General features: G+C 46.6%; 1 pseudogene; it reads left to right on the forward strand.

The window, feature by feature from the left end:
* Positions 1-7,485: 7,485 nt before the first annotated feature.
* Positions 7,486-14,593, forward strand: LOC144116414 (casein kinase II subunit beta-like; annotated as a pseudogene).
* Positions 14,594-18,454: the final 3,861 nt, after the last annotated feature.

Genomic DNA, 18,454 nt, shown 5'->3' on the forward strand with positions numbered 1-18,454 from the left:
GGGGGTCAGGGGGAGTGGAAAAAGTATTTGTAACATGAAGATATGCATGGTGTAGAAGTATGTTGCATTTTCTTCAGTTAACCATATGACAACGTCACTGAATTACAAGTGAGCAGTGCTGTTGAACACCGCAGCTTGGTTGTGTGTGTCCTGCAGTCTTTCTATTTCTTAGCATCCAAGAACCACTTTTCACAAATATGAACTCACTTTAGATGGCGTGAGGGAGCATTCTTCAACAATAAAATGTTTTCAAATTTTTGTGATTAGGTGGCCAGACCTCAGTTGCGACTCCTCACCCCAGCAGAATGCAGTAATGATCCTACAAACTACATAACATTGACTACAGTGCCGGCATGTCTAGTTGTGGAGCACATCAGCACAAACATATGAGGTATTAGGTGTGGCCACAGCCGAACCTTTTTAGGCAATTCCTCATTTTTCTGTGGGCATTTCTGAAAGTGAAGCAGCTGTATGTCCTTAATTGTCAGTGATGCCATTGATTTGGCTTTATTGCTAGCCCTGAACATAATAAATTCCCCTAATTTGCTGCTAGTTGTCGAGCCTCTCCCTTTTGTGTTTCTAGCTGTACGTTATCCTGTGGTTATATGAGCGGTAACTTGTATGTCTTTGAAGGCAGCTCTAGGGTTTTTTAGAGGTTACCATATTCTAATGAAACTTATACAGGAGGTATTTTTTCTCGCTCCTGATTACTACCGCCAAGTTTGGCAGCCATGCGTCATTTCATATTGGTGAAAATGATTTTAAAGTTGGCCGTTTACATCGCCTCCAATGCGGAGATTTATATGGGTAAAACTACATTTTCGACTTCACAAACATGCTCTTCACATTAATATCCACTCCCACTTCACTAACAAAATTTTTAGGCTTGCATTAGGTCAAGCATTCTGTGAAATGACTCTTAGCTTTCAGAGAGAGAGAGACTCTTTAATGAAGAAACAGAGAATTTAGCCGGCGTTTCAATATCGCTGGCATGCTACTCTGCGTAGGGAGGGGAATTTGGGAGATAAAGACTGAAGGAGAGCAGCGTGGAAGAGGTGGAAAAAAAACGAAGATAAAATGCAGCCATGAAATGGGTACTAAGGATGCAGTGGCGAGTATTGATGTAACCTATGGAATGATGGAGTGCATAGTCCGACGAATGGGCTGACAAAGTTCACTGCAAGAAGAATGCATGAAGGTAACCTGCAAGTGAATTTAGAGCTTATCGAGATGTCCAATGTCTTTTAAATATGTAAAAAGAAAGTTCATTGCAAGTCTCTGTTGCCTGAAGCAGGCTAAGGGGCCTATAACTTTGTCCATTGTTAGGGGCACTGGGCAGAGCTTCTGCATGCAATGTTCATAGTACGCACGCTCGTTAACATACGCAGGGCACTCAAGCAGGATATGTTCCACAGTTTCTATCGAAGCACAGTTGTCACAATGCGGACTGTTCATTTGTCCAAAACGGTATCGCAGGCCATTTGTATACGCAGCATTCAGACGAAGTCGGTGATAAAGTGTTTCGAGTTGTCGAGGAATTCTGGGTGAGAATCTTGATCTAAGATGTGGGTCGATTGAGTGAAGAAATTGGTGCTGATGTGTCGGCAAACTCTAAAGCCGATACGTTTCTTCGTACGCAAAACTTTTAGCCATTTGGGACGCATCAGATTTCGTGAGAAAACTTCGAATGTATCTCTGATGTTGATGGCCCTTACGGGCCGCTTCATCTGCTTTTTCATTAGCCATAATGCCACAGTGAGCAGGTACCCACTGAAATGTTATGCAGTGGCCTGCGGCAATAGCTAAATGATGGATATACCCAATGTCCAGGGAAACTGGCTGGTGATTCGTTTTCTTCAGCAGGTTGGCCAGGATCTGCAGAGATGCTTTTGAATCGGTGAAGATAACCCAACGGCCGGCGGTTCGGCGCAGGATGTAAGAAACAGCTTCCTAAATGCCCTGAAGCTCAGCTGTTGTAGAGGAGGTCCTCCGCTGCAGCCGGTAAGAAAGGGCATGGCCTGTTGAGGGCACATAAAGGCCACAAGAAGTTTCTTTAGTAGTTGAACCATCGGTGAAGATATGGGTGTGCTGCGTATATTCTTCGATTAAGTAGGCGAGAGTAGCTTACAGAAGTGCTGCCTGTGGCATGCGGCTCTTTGCATTCACACCTGGAACAGACTTCTTCACCTTTAGAGGAGAGAGTGTCCATGGAGGAAAGGCCAGAGGTAGTCGTTTCTGAGGCTGATTAATAGTAGGAAGGGGCAGGAGCTGCACTGCCTGGCCAAAGCTAGAGTTGCTGTGAGTTAGGTGGACACGGTGTAGGAAGTGCTTCTTCCCTTGCAGGACATGGCGGAGATGGGTACGCATAGTTTCCTGGGCGGCAATTACCTCTAGTGGGAGACATCCTGCCTCCGCTACTGTTCCTGATGCAGAGGAACCCTTTGGGAGGCCAAGACATATTCGCAGGCAGTTGTTCCGTGCGGCATTGAGAGTCTTATTGCTTGATGTAGATAATCTTTGAAGCACTGGTAGACAGTAGCGCAAGGTTCCTTCAACGTAGGCTTTTTCAAGCAGAAGCATTGATCGGCAGTTGCTACCCCACCTTGTTCCCGCCATGAACCTGAACACTTGCGATGCTGCAGTAATCCTCGCACGGAGTTTTTTGATCTGAGGTGACCATGACAGATTATAGTCGATTACAACACCCAGGAATCGCTGAGATCGTACATATGGCAGCGATCGTCCGCCTAGGAGAAGCGGATATCGGGTCATCGTTTTTCTTGTAAACGCCATTGCAACACTCTTTTCTGGCGAGTGACGAAGACCTCTGGAAGCCAGGTACATCGAAATGTGCAATAGTGCTCTCTGAAGACGTTGCTGGGTAATATAGCGCGAACGTGACGCGGTCCAGATGCAGATATCATCAGCATAAATTGTTATGCGGACCCCTCGCGGAAGGTGTCTTCTTATGTGAATAAGGACAATATTGAACAGGAGAGGGCTGAGCACCGCTCCCTGTGGTACGCCCCTCTCCACTGCGTGAAAGCGTGTTGGACCGTTTGGAGTGGTAATAAAAATTTGTCGTTCTTTTAAATAATGCCCAATCCACTTGTATAGCCTTCCTCCAAGGCCAAGACTGCCAAAGGCTGTGAGAATTGCATGGTGAAAGACGGAGTCAAAAGCGGCCTTGATGTCTAGGAAAACGGCTGTTGGGATGTACCCAGCATGAAGGTACTCCTCAATTGATGAGACGAGGGCGATGATATTGTCAGTCGCAGACCTGTTTTGACGGAACCCGTTCATTTCTTGGGGGAACTCATTTCGGCTTTCTAGGAACCAAGTTATGCGCTTGCAGATCATGCGCTCCATGAGCTTACCTACGCATCTCAGTAGGGCAATGGGCCGGAATGATGCGTAGCTTGTTGGCTGCTTACAGGGTTTCAAAACGGGCACGATTTTCGCCAGCTTCCATTCCGTGGGGACCTCACCAGCCATCCAGGAAGAATTGTAATACTCCAGGAGTCGAAGACGGGAGGTGTGGGGTAGCTTTGCAATGGCGTCATAGGTCACCTCATCATGACCCGGAGACGTGTGCCTGTTTGTCTCCGCGATAGCTGTGGATAGTCCTTCCATTGTGAAGGGCAGGTCTAACGCTGGCACTGCCGCCTTTGGGATGCCTGTTTGACCATCTGCGGATAGTGTCGAATGCCCTGACCCTGCCGACAGCAGCTTGCAGTATTCTTCTGAGACTTCTTTTATAGATTTTTGTTCGTGAAGGGAGAGTGCAGCGAAGGGGTGGAGTTGTTGAAGTGGCGTGCGCATACCTCTAACTATCCGCCAAATATTGGTTACTGGTTTGCGCACATCCAGCGTAGAACAAAAGTCACGCCACTTTTGCCGACTGAGTTTATCCATGTAGCGTCGAATGTGACGTTGTGCCCGTCGGCATGCACGTAGGTCATCGAGGCTTTTTGTGCGCAGAGCTTTCCTTTCAGCTCGCCTGCGTATAGCGCAAAGCCTTTGGAATGTGTCATCATTTGAAGGTAGGTTATCATTTTTAGCTGTACGTTGTGTACTCGCCCTCAGGCAATACGCAATTGTCGATGCTAATTCCTCATTGCGAGTTGCCGCAGTAACTCCTCTGCTTACAGCGTCCTTGTATGCGTCCCAGTCTGTAGATTTTATAAGGAATTTCTTTGGGTTCCTCTGCGCATGGAAAGCCGATATGAGGATTGGGTAATGGTCGCTTCCACGTGTCTCCAAATCAGTGCACCAGCCAAAGTTGTGGGCGAATGAACTTGTGACAAATGTCACGTCGATGCTGCTGGTAGTCGTCGGGCCTCGGAGGTAGGTGATGCTGCCGTCATTTAATGGCTGAACTGAATGCTTGGAGAGACGTTTTGCAAGCTTGGCACCTCGGGCACATGTATGTGAGCTGCCCCAAATTTCATTATGAGCATTGAAGTCTCCGCAAATAATATGCGAAGAGGGCGTCCTTGCTATCAAGTCTTCAATTCTCAAAGCATCAAATGGCGTGCCTGGCTCAAGATATACTCCAATCAGAGTGTACTGTTGTCCGGCAATAACTGTGACAGCGCATACGTATTCATTGTCGCTGTGAGGCGGGACATCAACCGGTGAGGCCGGGATATCCTTGCGAAAGCCTATCAGCAATCTGCTGACGTTATCTGGTCGTTGTGAATGATGGAAATAGTATCCATTGAGTCGGAAAGTTTCCTCGACGCGTGATTCACAGATGACTATGAAGGGGAAGCGGTACGCTCGCACGAGCTGTCGGAAATCTGAGAGTTTAGAGCGTAGCCCGCGAGCGTTCCACTGGAAAATGGTGCATGTACGAAAGATGTTGTGGATTGTCAGCTGCGGTGAAGTTCTCGCTGTGGAAGCCATGATTACTGAAGTGTGGTATTACGCCCCTGCCGAGCGTAGGAGGCCGACACCAACGGCTCCATTGCAAGGACAGCTTCTACTTCTGGGAGTCTTCCTGACGAGGGATTTGCACGGATAAGAGCCTTGATGGCTGCAAACAGCATCGGAATCAGTAGGCATGTGACATCTTGTTCAGAGCTTCCGGTTTGCTGCCTGCCGCTGATCTTCTTGTCATGTTGTGGCGCCCTAGGGTCAGAGCAAGCGACGCTGTTTGTCGGGTCTTGTGTAGTGCGTTGCAGTAGCTTTGATGAAGGAGAAGAACCAACGGACTTCCCACGCTTCTTTTTTACCGCATCTGCGTAGGTCTTGTCAGCTGCTCTGCCACGCTGTGTTGACTGATTCTCGGAAAGAGCTGCCGTAGTCGTGAAAACCACGTCGGGGTTAGGTGGTGGTTCATGGCGCTTAGAGGGTTTCCCTCGTGTTTGCTCTGCCGTGCGAGTAACTGTGGCTGCTTTTTTTTTATAACACCCTCCTTAGGAAGCAGGGTGTGGGCCACCGCAGTTAGCGCATTTAGGTTGCGCTCTCGAAGCGCATTCTTTGTGCGAGTGGGGGCCAGCACACACTTTGCAGCGCACGGGGCCGTTACAGTGTCTTGATATGTGGCCATGCCTCTGACATTTATAGCACTGAGTTGCTGCTCCGACGTATTCAGTTACAGGATAACTACAGAACCCCAGCGTTACTCGTTTTGGTAGCGGCGCATCTTTTGCGAATTCTAATATAACTGTGCGACGACGACGTACCGCTTTTATCTTTTCACCATCCTCAGGAGTGTAGGCGATTAGCTTCCTTGCTGAGAGGACACCTTGGTCGCGTAGATATTCCTGCAGATCTTCGTCTGTGTAGGTGACAGGTACATCTTGTATTTTGCCATAGCTTGCCATGTAAGAGTATGGGACTCTGGCCTCTACAGCCACTCCAGCCAGCTTAGTTACCGTGAGCAGATGGTTGGCGGCGGGCAGCGTCGATACTGTAACCATCAGGCTCCCATCCTTGTGAATGCGATGGCTGAGGACTTTTTCTTGAGCCGATGCTACAACCGCCGAAGCCACAATGTTGGGGTTGGCTTTCCATAGGCTTCCTTCTTCCTCAGTGGGCCTGAAAACTACAGGAACACCGGTAGCTCTCTTTTTCTTGTACGATACAACTGTAAATGATGCTTGGTCCATGTCCTCTGGATGGTCGGTCAGAGGCTCGTTGCTGGCTTGGTCGTCGCGCAGTCTCTTGTTTGGCGGGGCCTGGTCTGTAGCCGCAACTGCAGGGGCCGCTGGACCCGCCGCTGGCGCTGCTGCCATCAGTGCAGCATGGAGTTCAGCTGGCGGTGATGTTCCGTGTCGGCGTTGATACGGCGCACAGCGCCGAGGAGGTCGCTTGACGTGCTTTTGCCGGCGGCCAGGGACCCCCAGGTCGTCGCACGTCGAGGACACACGCCAAAAAGACTGGAAAACCTCTGAAGTGAGAAAATAAAGCCGAAAATTACGGACCGGTGTCCGACAGCCGGCCCACTAATCGCCGTCTCCTTAGCTTTCCTTAGCTTTCAGTCACTACTTCAGCCATTCAACGTGTGTATGAGTGTTTTTCTATTAATGCTTGCGGTATCAGCACTGTCACATGAAGCATTGTCCTTGGCCACGGACTGAGTTTCGGTCTGCTGTTTTCGCTATTGTAAACTGGTTCCACTCGGTATTTTGAGAAGTTTGTTGTGGCAGCAGTGAGGGACTCTAAGGAATGCGCCAGTGACTATCAATTCAAAATTCACTAAGCGTCCTCCAGCAAGAATTTTTTTTATAAGCTTTGTAGAGCTGCGTTATCTGTAGTTAAAATTCGAATATCAGTGTCTTCGCGCCTTTCCCTCTCCTCTCGTCCCTTTTGACACGCTGAAAGGTAGCCGCTCCTCCGCAAGCCCCGCCGCCAGAAGAGGAGTTTCCCGACCCGCCAGAGCTGCGCCGCTTATTGGCTGTGGCCATGGTAGCTGGCTGTTGTCTTAAATAATCTAAGCAGTAGCCGTTTCTAAACTGGTATATGCTGGAACGGTGCGACGGAGAAGGGTGCTAACATGTAAAGTCGCCGGAAAGGGGTCCCTAACTTTCACGCATGATTGTGGGTTCTCTGCTGCGTGTAGAAGTGCGTTATTAAGCTGAGGTGTTCATGACAACACAATGCAGTGATTGAGCGAGTTGATGTGCTCTTTTCGGAAGGTGTTTCAACCTATTAATGCCGCTTCGTGGAATGCTAGGCAGGTCTTTGTGCAGGACTTCAGCCAGAGGTCAGGCATATTTTGGATGCTGAGGTAGTCGAAAGGCTATACCATCTTATGAAGTAATGGTGCTGGTGGTGAAGAAAGTGCAGCGACTCCCATCGCCCCAGATTAGGTAGCAGCCATCTTGCAATGTTTGCACCATACACGCAATGAAAGCAGCATGTTCAAGTGCACTTGAACCTCCTTTCTGACCGTGCAGGCCACTTTATGAATAAGAAGACTCCTCGGCCAGGGTTGGGCAAGCTGATCGTCATGCAGCGCCCTACCGAGAGGCCAGAATGGACTGTAAATATGCTGACAAATATAAAAGCTAGTATAGTGACACTATTATTCAAGAAATGTGATAGAATTTATTTAGATTAAGTTCAATGCTGCTGTTAGCAAGCATCTTTTTGTTGCATATGTCTGCTTAACTCATGCTTTTCTGTACAATACTTACTGCAGATGATGAGTTGGACGACAATCCCAACCAAAGTGATTTGATCGAGCAGGCAGCAGAGATGCTGTATGGCCTCATCCATGCCCGCTACATTCTCACGAACCGGGGCATTGCTCTCATGGTCTGTGCATCAGTTTCCTTTTTAACTATAAAAATTGCTCCTTTGTAAATCGAGTGATGCTCACTCGCTGGTCAGGATTAACTGCACCTCCTTTCGTACATGCAGTTCTTGCCTGAGTTTTAAGTTATGGCAAATATCCAAGCATCTTAAAATACCAATTTTTTATCGCATGTCTCAGTGGAAAAGTTTGTTGAGATTGAAATGGCATATAACATTTAGGGTTTTAAGGGGGGACACTGTCCAAAAGGGTGATCTTTTGAACTGCTTGCTCAGTTTCATTGAAACTTGTGGGTCCATCTGCTGGGACCATCTCTCCCAAGTTTCTTTTTTTTAGAATAAATATAAAGCACGCTATGCAACCTTTATAACAAGGATGACTACACCTTCTTCTATCATAAAAAATGAAAGTAATTTCCCGAATTTTTTGTGTTATGATGCCTTAGGAATATCCAAAGCACACAGCTGTGAAATTTTGTTTAATTTTAATTGTTTAAAGGATGCTACCACATAAAGAATGACATTCTTTATTCATATTTCATCATTTCTAATGCATTTTTAGCATTAAAAAAGAAAACGGTGTGCACAGTTGTGTTCGTCACAAACTTTCGCTCCAGAAAGCCTGTTACAATACTAATATCAAGTAATATTGGAACAGTTGTTTTTCTAGGAAAGTGGACAGTTTTGTGAAAATATAGGAAAGAATAAAAATGAGCTCACAAGATTGAAAATCGCCCCACTTCGTTTTCACTGCTCAAATGTTCAAGAAAACACCCCAGCCAAATAATGAACTTCGTCAAGAGATGGTCCCAGCAGTGATATAAACCATCACCGCAAGTTTCAATGAAATAGAGCAAGTGGTTCAAAAGTTCCCTCTTTTGGGTAGTGTCCCCCTTAAGATACACCTTGGGTTTGAATTAAAAACCGTACTCACCAAGTGCTTGTGTGCAGTTTTATCATAGGGAGATTGAAATGTGAGCTACAAAACCCCGCAAAAACATAGTTAAAATTTATTTTCTTCGCTTGTCTGAAATTTTCAAAACTGACTTGTGTTTCCATGCACCAATTTCTCTAGTTTTTTTTGCAACTGGGTATGTCCAGCGTTAAATATTCACCTGAGCCATAACGCACATTATTTCTAGGAGTGTTGCACGCCATCTTTTTCAAATATTCTTTTAATCTGCTGCTAATTAAATATGTCTAAAATGGGTCTTCGGGGAAGATGAAAGAAAATATTGAAACCTCATAAATGTTCAAAACAAATAAACGCCGCCGCGGTGGCTGAGTGGTTACGGCGCTCGGCTACCGGCCCGAAAGACGCGGGTTCGATCCCGGCCGCGGCGGTCGAATTTCGATGGAGGCGAAATTCTAGAGGCCCGTGTGCTGTGCGATGTCAGTGCACGTTAAAGAACCCCAGGTGATCGAAATTTCCAGAGCCCTTCACTACGGCGTCTCTCATAGCCTGAGTCGCTTTGGGACGTTAAAGCCCTATAAACCAAACCAAACCAAAATAAAAGAAAATAAATCTTTGTGCATGTGTGTGTGCGTGCAGCAGATTGAGAAGTACCAGAATGGTGACTTTCGTTAATGCCCCCGGGTGTACTGCGAGAGTCAGCAGATGCTGCCAATTGGTGAGTATATTTTAAAATTCCTGAATGGCTGCCGTAGTGGCTCAATGGTCATGGTGCTTGGCTGCTGACCCGAAAGACGCGGGCTCGATTACGGCAAAGCGGTCGCATTTCGATGGAGGCGAAATGCTAGAGGCCCATGTACTGTGCGATTTCAGTGAGTTTAAAGAACCCCAGTTGGTCGAAATTGTCTGAAGCCCTCCACTACGGTGTCCCTCATAGCCCGAGTCACTTGAGGACATTAAACCTCATAAACCGTAAGCCTCAAATTCCTGAACGGTCACAGGCATTGGACTGGTGACTCGTATTTCTTTGTCAACCCTAAGCAATGGAGGCCATTCATTCAATGCTCAGTACTTCTCAAAATCTGCTGTACAGTGAAGAAAGAGGTTTATGTTGCATATTTTATTGTAGCAAAACTTTTCTGCTGCTCTTTGTCTTCCGGGTATGCTGTGTTTTTCTTGTTTATCTTTTTAGAAAAAGAAAGGATGAGCACCAAATTTTTTTGTTCAGGCGATGTGAAGCGCAAAACAGAAATAGCGATAAAGCAGGTGATAATGTGGATGATGAGCCCTAGCTATGGAGACGCAATCATGTTTCAGTTCTGTTTATTCACTGTCAACACCACTCATGCCGGCTGCTCGAGCCCTCCTCAAAGTTTCTTGTCCTCTGCACATCTGAATTCCGTGAAAGCAAGCGTCCGGGTTCCCCACACCCCCCTACGGGTACCTCATTCCTCCAAATGGAACAGCTGCCCCATAGCTTGGCTTGGTCACAGCATTTCTCTAAACTGGACCTCACCTCGGCTTATCACCAAATACCGCTGTGTTCTGAGAGTCGGGAACTGACAACTTTCTTTGCACATGGTGGGCTGTTCAGGTTCAAGCACTTTTGCTTTGGACTTGCTTGTGCGCGTTCCGCTTCTCAGAAGATGACACTTAATTCTACACTAGTGCAAGGGGGTTCTCTTCTGCTTGAACGATATCATTGTCCATGAAACCGCTCGGCAAGAGCACCTGATGAACCGTCTTCATGCTGTTCCCGAGCGCTTGTCCCAAGCCGGACTCAGACTTAACCACAAATTCATTTTAGTGGACTGTTTCCGCTTTCTTCTTCCATAGAGCAATTGTAAAGGCCCCGGCTCTGTCCAACATCGGCGAGCTTCACTCACTCCTGGGTCTTGCGTGTTTCTACTCGCAAGTTCTTCCTGTATTTCTCTGATGTCGTGGAGCCCATGCGTGCCCTTCTTCATGGAAGCAACTCTGCCTTCACTTGGACTGTCGCTGCAGACTCAAGCTTCAAGCTACTGAAATCCACGTTGACGTCGTACGACATACTGCATTTTTATCCTGCCCTTCCTGTGATTGTAACCACAAATGCTTCTGGCTACAGACAAGGAGCGGTGCTTCAGCAAGACAGTGGCCATTCCCTGCAGACTGTTGCCTTTGCCTCCCATACCTTGACTCCGAAAGAAGGAAAGTACTCTGTTGGCGAACATGAGATCCTAGCTTTCGTTCGGGCATGCAAACGATGGCAGGTGTAAGTGTGGGGCAGGCCTTTTGTTCTGCGCACGAACCGCAGTGCACTTATTACTTTGTTGTCGACAAAAGGAACGGTCCATCGGCTGTTGCGAATTCCGCGCTGGTCAGCCCACCTGTTATAGTACAACTATACTTTTGAGCATTGCAAAGGCAACGACCACTCTGTTGCGGACACTCTTTACCACCCACATCATGCATTGTGTCCAGTGGAACACTAGTGACGACAACCTTTTTATTTTTTTCTTAGATGCCCACACTACTATATGCTGTTCCCTGCTGTTACAAGAGCCGCAAGAGGTAACTATCGCTGATGCAATTGTTGCGCTGGCCATACAATTTACTTCTACAGCATGGCCTGACAAGAAATCACTGCAGCAACATGTTATGCCGTACTACCTTCTGTGCACGGAGTAGTCCATCCCATGGGACGCACCCTGCTGGGGTGACAAAATCATTGTTCTTGAAACTTTGCGACGGTGCCTCACGGACGTCGCACATGAATCACATCCCAGATTCAGCTGTACGAAGAGCAGATTCCGAGAGCTATATTGGTGGCTGTGAATGGACGAGCATGTTGACCAACTTGTATGGGCATGGGCCAGACAAGGGAAGGGAAAAGAGGGGCTCATTATGACATACATGACAGAAACCAACAGTAACTGAGGCCAAGGAGCATAGGGGATGTTTTGTCTGTTGGGGAGGGGAAGATCAACACTCAATGGACATGCGTTGTGTGTCAGTCATGTGACAAGTCGGCTCGTCTGGTTTCAGCTTCGCTGCAGCCTGTCGCCGGTCCAGGGCTGTGCCCATCTAAAAAGCAGTTCACCACTGTGCTGTCTTTCACTAAAAAAAATTACCGCGATTAAAGCAGCTGTTGACGGTGCTTTCAGGGTAATTCGCTAAATCTAATTTCAAATGATTCGAACATTTTTCTGGTCCCTTTAATTTCGAATTACCAAGCTCTTACTGTAGTAGGTATTGCTGGAATGAAATGACTGGAATACCGAAGAGAGACTGTTCAGGGTGATGGGAAAGTTTTTGTGGCTTTCTTGTCTGCCGAGTGGTTATACCTCCACAGTTAACTAACTCATGATTAGCTAGGCAGTCATCTGGTAGAACACTTAGCAGCTGGAAACTCCGGTATGTACACTTAATTGCAACTCACTCTTAATTCTAGTGAGCATTTGTGGCCTACAAATCAGTTTGTGCCTCAGCATGTGCATGAGCCGCATGCCATAGTCACATTTTTAAATTGCTGAACCAAGTATTAGTGCATGCATTTCTTTCAAGGCAGATGTATAATGTTCCTAGTATTCTGATAGCTGAGAAGATTGCTACAAATCTGAATCAGCAGTTCACCTTTGCTTCCTTTGATGACAGGTCTCTCAGATGTGCCAGGAGAAGTGATGATAAAACTGTACTGACCCAAGTGCATGGGCGTGTATGGGCCCAAATCTTCGCCGCTCCATCACACTGATGGTGCCTACTTTGGCATGTACCATGTTTTTACGCAGTGCCCTAGTGCTGTGCACTTCTACGAATTCAGGAAACAAGAGCACCAGCACAAACTAGAAATGGGGATGCAGAGAATAAGACAGGATGGGCGCTAAAATTCATGAACACTTTATTCGATGTATGCCTAATATACAGTACTCATCTACAGACTCGTAAAGCCCGGGATACATGCGACGTTTTTTTGCCCGGGATACATGCGACATGGAACGAATAAGCGGCAGCCCGCCGCCGCGTATCTCTCGGAGCGAAAGCGCTGTGATCAACAAGTGAAAAATACCATTGAGCGAGGAGCTCTTTGAGAGCTGCGACGCTGACTTCTCTGTTAGAATAACGAAATTATTCATTTGGACACCAATGTACTGATTGCAGCACGTGTGCATAGGTATCCACAAGGTTGTGCGTGCTCGAATGCATGCGGTCGCGTACCTTTTGACACCCGTTCAGCCATGGCTACAATCGGCTGCGGTTTTCTTCGGCACCTTCGCTTCAGGGAGGAAAGGCAGGCATTTCGATCCAAGATTCGGTCGTGTTCTCCAAAAAAAGTGACATTTCATGTCTGGTAATGCGTTTATTTTCCCGATAACATTTCAGTGCAATAAACATCGCATTGCTCGTCGTCCATGGCGGCCATGTTAGCGGCGGCGGAGGCAGCCAAAAGTGGAAGAGAGGGCTTTCTGCGCGGCTATTGGTTTGCTTCGGCTGCTGCTTCTGGTCTCACCGACGCCGCGCGTCAATATCTGGTGGGGCCAGATCGGCGGCGGTGGGCGTTTTTCTCGACGCCGGGCGTCAAACCTGCGCCGTCGGGCGAAAAACGCCGACAAAACCGCTCCATGTATCCGAGGCTTAATAAGTAATGAGAATAGATGGCAAATCATCACCTGGTTACCAAACCAAACTGAGAGAGAATGTCCACTCCCGCACAGGGTCGCCAACCACTCTCAAAATACTTTAGAAGTTAACGTGCAATTTTATAAGTCCATTTCAACAATGCTTCGGCATCATATAGGCAAGACTTGTGCATGCAGGCTTGACATTGGGCTGATAGATGTGTGCTTTCTTTGTTCCGTGCCAAAAGCTCATGCTCATGCAGGCACTTATTTAAGCATCAGTTGGCTTTCCCAGTGAAGCCTTTGACACACGTGAGGAGTTTAAGATTCTGCTTGTACTGCAATGTCTATGCAGAAAAAGCCTTAATGAGCACCTGTGTGAGCTAGTGCTATTGTTGCCATAATACCTTGTCTCAATATTATATGCTGCGTAGACTATGCTGCTGTGAATAACTCAGTTAAGTTGCGTAGTCCTGCGTGGCAGGTAGCACTCCCAAAATGCAGAAGTTAGGTCTCCTTACTTGCTTATGGCTCCTCTATTATGTCATAATGATGTGATATTGCAGGTGATAGTGGTGGGAGCTGGGTTGTCATGGGCAATGGCACTTTCTGCAGCCATGCTAGGTGGGCGATGCTCCCCGAAGCACAAGACAATGCAAAATAGTGGGATGATTTACGCTTGAGAGAAACAATAGAAGCTCAATGTCATACTTCAATTTCTCTGCTCTTGTTGTGCATGAAAAATGCTCTTTCGGTTGACACTGCTCTTTAGGTGCATTACTCTCTCAAAAGCATTTTTAGTGGTTGACAATAGATGTTTTTAGCATACCGGAGACGTATACCGGATTACCAGACGCCGGCTGCGCACGCAGTGGCTCCCTCTCACACCAACAATGCCACAGCGCATGCGCACGCGGTGTCCGGTAAACCGGTATACGTCTCCGGTTGTACGTCTCCGGTATGCTAAAAACGTCTAATGGGGACGTTGGTCAGGGCTTCTTCATGAAGAAATTTCACTTTGTTTAATAGTGTCCTTGATCCTTTGCCTTGTGTCCTCACTGCTCAATTTCTTTGTTCTTGAACTAATGAGACCCCTGCTTGAGAAAGCTAGAGATAGGGCTTGTGGCTTCAGCTCAAAGCAAATATTGGTTCCTTTATTAACCTGAATCCCTTTGTCTTTTCTCACTCTTTCCCTGGCTCACTGCACAGGCTGTATGGCTTCAATATCCATCCTCTAGCCTACCAACTGCAACAGCAGGTGGCAGCCAACTTAAAGGCTCTCATTCGTGGCATGAACTATGGAAATGGGAAACGTTGAAGAAGTGGGACTGTATCAGCTGCCATGCACTCTCCTTGTTCGCTTTTTATCACTCTCCACGGTAACTTTTTTCTCTCTTTTACTGTACTTCAGGTCCTGCAATTTTTTTTTCCTTGCTCAGTTCACTACACTCCTCGCTCCATATGAGCGCCTGGTTTTTGCAGTCTCCCCCATGCTTTCCACATTAAGTCCTGAGTGATTTGAAAGTGGCCATGAAAGGGACTATTGTTGGCCTGGCAGCCAATTGAAGCTAGCATGTGTGATCGTATGCCCATCGGACTTTTCAAGCTTTGTCAACTGTGATGAGATGCAGCCAGCTGACTACGTCTGTGATCAACTTCGAATAAACTTTCAGTAGACCTTCATTCATGAATATTTTCTTTCTAGGCTTGAACAGTTGTCATGCATGAGTTGACTGCTTGCCTTTGTGTTGTCATGAATTTTTGGTGCAAACAATACTTGCTTGTTACGTTTCTTCATTGTATGTTTTTTTGTTAACTAGGCTCAAACTCTCATTAATGATGCGAGATGTGAAGGCAAAGGCATATAAGCCTGTCTTGGCAACATTTCGGCGATATGTAATAGACAAACCTAAAGGATTACTACCGCAGAATGCCACATTCTTACATTCTTGTTTCTTAGGCAGCTTTTAGAAAGTTGACTACAAAACACGTTTTTAATTACTTTTCATTGAAATTAATTCATTTCAATTTTTACCGTTAGTGACGAAGTGAACAATTGATCTGTCTCAGTTATTGTCAGCTGTAGTGCAAGTACTGCCTTCAACCCACACTCAAACTGAGATATGTTGCCAGTTGTGTAAGCTTGTGTAGAGTTTTTCTACAATATTCCTGGCTTAATTCTGAAACTGCGAGTCATGCCAATGTTCCTTTTCTGGTTTATTCTTTTTCATTTGGAGAGCATGATGTAAGTATAGTCTGCCACTGGGCTAGTAGATGGATCGTAAACATGACTAAATACAATAAATGAAAGCGAGATTATCTCTTTCCCCCGTTTTCATGTGGTGTTTTCAGTCATGTTTATAGTGACTGCCTGGATTCTTCAGAAATAGCCTTAGTGCAATGTGTTTTGGGGAAAGCCCCAAACTGGAGTAAGATTTTAAATTTTTAAATAAGGAAGTTATTACTGATTGGCATTGATGCTTGGCACCTATGACTGTACTTAGGTGCATGATAATGAGTAATTACTCCCTTATTTCAAATGTGGCTTTGGAGAGTGCACAAACGCCAGTGTGCTGTGGGATGTCTGTGCACATTAAAGGACTCCAGGCGATCTAAATTAATCAGGAGCCCTCCACTACGGCATCCATCAACCCATGTGTCACTTCGGAACATTAACGCTTTGTGAGGCATGAAAGTTTGTAAAGTTTCACATGCATGCATATGATAAAATGGTACTCAGAATGAGTAGCAACTGGCTGATATTAATTTTATGTCATTTCAGCCACTGCTTCTTAAGAAAAGAAGTATGTATTTGTACTACTGTCCTTCTGACACATGAACATTTGCATTAGAGCTGAAAAGTCCTTTACAAGCTTTTCGACCAGTTCAATTGTGGAATGGCTTAAAGCATTACACGCACAATAAAACTTGGCATCTTGCATCGACTCTATGAGTTCATGCAGACCTGCTTTTGCGTGGTCGACCGCAACCTATAAAGTCTTGGTGCTGCACATCGCTGAGGGTGCAAATGCTCATTTCTTCCATTCTTGGTGTCATGGGTGGAATGAGGATTGTCCCCTCTAAATGTTTATTCATTTACAAGTGAACATAATTTTCTAAGCCTGTAATTGCCTTCCTAGCTGAACGGTGATGCACAGTCATCTTCATAGACTGCACCACTCAATGCTAGCACACGCGTCATTTTTTTTTCTGTGGCTTTTTTTCACTGTTATGAACACTTGCACTTCAGAGTAGCATGCTACAACAAGACTTCGTTGTCTTCCTCACTTTCATCTGCTGGTGCGCACTCCAAAACAAATTCCTGATCACTATAGTGCATTTGCAGCCATCTTTGCTAAACTCCGGCTTGTCAGGTAATTCATGCAAAATGTTTACAGGCAGCCTGAAAAGCTCATAATGTATGTAAAGAGCTATATTATGCTCTAAAACCTCCACATCTATTTTGAAACACTGTACTGCTAAAGCTGATACCACAAAGTGAGCCCTTTATACTGAGCGCTGGCAGGCAAAACGTAGCCTGGGAAGTTAAAAAAACTGCCTTCAAACCTTGCATAAGTTTGTCTATAACTGGAATTGAATCACTAAGGACTTTTAGAAACTGGTAAATTTGGACTCTCGCCAGGCATTAGGAATTTCTCTTTTCCTGCCATTTGTTTTGCTCGAAATTGCGCTGAGTGGAAATCTAAACATACACTCTCAAAAACACAGTATACCACCGACACGACATTGCAAAAAGTAAAAATACACAGCTGTGTCAGCACTTAAAAGATGGCAGAACACAAAAAAACGGTATATATGTGTACAGTTTTTTTTGCGTACAAGACCAGCACGGTGAGAAAATTGTACATATGTACCACAGTTGCAGGGGCTTATTCTAATCCTAATCAATGTTCTAAACCTAATCGATGTCCTACAAACGCTTAAACTCCAAATACCACACCTTTGTCCTTCCGGTGTGTCCTGTCGGGCCCTTTCTGGCGCAAACCCAGCGTAGAACAGCTCAGCCTGCACAGGTGGTTTGTGTTACCGTGTTTACAGGAGGGCTGTTCTCACTGCGAGTTAGTTTGTGCACTCTAACGAGCGTCTCTCGACCCAGGCAGAAAAAAACATTTGGTCCAATTGTTAAATTGTTGTTAGTGGCTATTTATGAATAAAAATAACAAAGGAATGAGAAGACGATGATAGCCGCACCATCTGCCATAAACCTGAAGCACCTGAGTGGCACGTAATTTGAGAGAAAGGACAGGGAAAGGGAAAGGAGGAGAGATAGAAAAGATAGGCGTAGGACGGCAGCATACATATGAAAATGCATGTTGGGTGCTGTCACACATGGCTGCGAATTGTACTGGGTGCGCGGGCGTGCGAATTGCTTGGTGGGGAGGAACTGCCGCTCGCGGCCCACGTGATGTCTTTCATGCCGGCACAGATGGTTTCCCAGCGGGGCCATTGTCTGCATGCGCGGGCATCGACGTACCCTGTTGTGCTCGCGCTCCCTTCCTGCTGTTGGGGTCGGCGGAATTTGGACATGGGGAGGATTCCCTGAAAGCCACCGCGAAGCTGAATGAGCCCTCTGTAAGAAACGTGGTTGCAGGAATGTCGGAAGCAGTGACGATAATGGCGTCCCCACGTGTTCGAACATGCCATCGGGTCGACGAATGGAGTGTTGTCCTCTTCAGTCACGCTGGGGTTGAACAATTGCCCGAGAGCTGCGCCTTCGACAGGGGTTCCATGTTCCGGTCATCAGACGACGAAGTACAAGATCTTCCAACCCCTGTTGGGAGACAGCCCGCATTCCTATGTCAAGCAGGCGCCTTCCTGTTCCACATGGGTGCAGTCCGGACCCATGTGCGCGCCCACCTGGATGCCGTGTGGACGACAACATGGCCGGGTCATGTTCCCTTTTCATCGACCGAGCTACGAGAGAACATCAGGACCGCCCTGCCGTGGGTGGTACCATCAGTGCCATCGTTTGATAGGACATCATTCTTCGAGCTGTACTCCCCAGCAAGGGATCTGTGGAATACGAAGAGTAACGAGCTGCTGGTTTGGTACCAAACGGAGAGCCCCCCTCTTGAGAGATACCTTTTGCTGGGAGAGACTCCCGACAGCTAAGGAGCTCTCGTTACTGAGAAGCACTCTCAGTTGTCCTTACTTGTAC

The sequence above is a fragment of the Amblyomma americanum genome, chromosome 1 (genome assembly GCF_052857255.1).
Source record: "Amblyomma americanum isolate KBUSLIRL-KWMA chromosome 1, ASM5285725v1, whole genome shotgun sequence".
NCBI classification, from domain to species: domain Eukaryota; kingdom Metazoa; phylum Arthropoda; class Arachnida; order Ixodida; family Ixodidae; genus Amblyomma; species Amblyomma americanum.